The sequence below is a fragment of the Oratosquilla oratoria genome, chromosome 20 (genome assembly GCF_046742065.1).
Source record: "Oratosquilla oratoria isolate Oo_2021 chromosome 20, ASM4674206v1, whole genome shotgun sequence".
In the NCBI taxonomy this organism is placed as follows: domain Eukaryota; kingdom Metazoa; phylum Arthropoda; class Malacostraca; order Stomatopoda; family Squillidae; genus Oratosquilla; species Oratosquilla oratoria.
The window spans coordinates 24254131-24255653 of NC_134796.1; positions in this window are offsets into that span (position 1 = coordinate 24254131).

Consider the following 1523-nt stretch of genomic DNA (forward strand, 5'->3'; position numbering starts at 1 on the left):
TTCTGGAACACAATAAAGAGACTACAAGGATCCAACACTAACACTTCATCATACATAACACATAACAACGACAAACTACACGACGCCAAAGTCAAAGAAAATGCATTCAGACAGGTATGGCAAAACATTTTTCAGATCACACCAGCAGAAAACACACAATTTGACACAAACCATGAAACAAAAATACGCACACACATAACACACCACCACCAACAAACACAACCTTACGCAAACATAGACTTAGACAGACTAGACACTGACAACTACATCGGACAACCCATACAACTAGAAGACGTTAAAAACATAATCAAACACACCAAAAACAAAGCCCCAGGACAATCAGGCATAACGAAACAAATACTCGCACACTTACCAAAAACAACAATATTACTACTCACAGATATACTGTATACAACGAAACACTCAGCCTAGGATACTTTCCACACAAAAAAAAAAAAAAAAAAAAAATAGAAAAAAAAAAAAAAAAAACTCAATCATTACATTCATACCAAAACAAAACAAAGACACTACACAAATACAAAACTACCGACCCATATCACTACTAGAAACACCTGGAAAAATATACGAAAGACAGACTCATGGAACACTTACACGAACACGACATGTTAAACCCAAACCAACACGGATTCACACCTGGCGAAGGAACATACACAGCTCTCGCCATTATATATGAAATAATCGCAGACGCACAAAGACACAAACATGCATGTAACATAATATCACGTGACATCTCCAAGGCCTTCGACAAAGAATGGCACGAAGGCCTAAAATACAAAATACTACAAACACACCTCCCAGACACCATCACAAAAACACTGTGTAGCTTCCTAGACAACAGAACAGCAAAAATAAAAATAAACCATTACGTAGGACCAGCCTTCCCTCTCCAAAGCGGAGTACCCCAAGGGAGCATTCTCTCTCCAATACTGTTCAACCTATACACATCAGACACACCACCACCCTCACACGGAAGCTACACCATACAATACGCAGACGACGTCACACAAATAATCACATACCCTAACACTACAGGAAAACATATGCTTGCCAGAAAGACAGAACATGAAATCAACAAAATCAACACATACGAAAAACAATGGAAACTATCCACAAACACAAACAAATTCCAATTACTAGCCATCTCAACACGCCAACCAGCACCAATAAAAATAAACAACAACATAATACCATACAATAAACAAGCACACATCCTAGGCCTCACCATCAACACACAAGGAATAAAACACCACATCAAAAACAGAATACAAATCACAAAAAACACACTTAACAGACTAAGACGCTTCAGAGGACTAACAACAAAAACACAAATAAAACTTTACAAAACACTAGCACGACCACAACTGGAATACACCCCCAATAATCACAGTCACAAGCACACACACAAACATCAAAAACATGCAAACTTTACAAAATAAAACATTAAGGAAAATACTAAAACATAAACCACCATACCTAGAAACACAAGAACAACTCCACAAAAC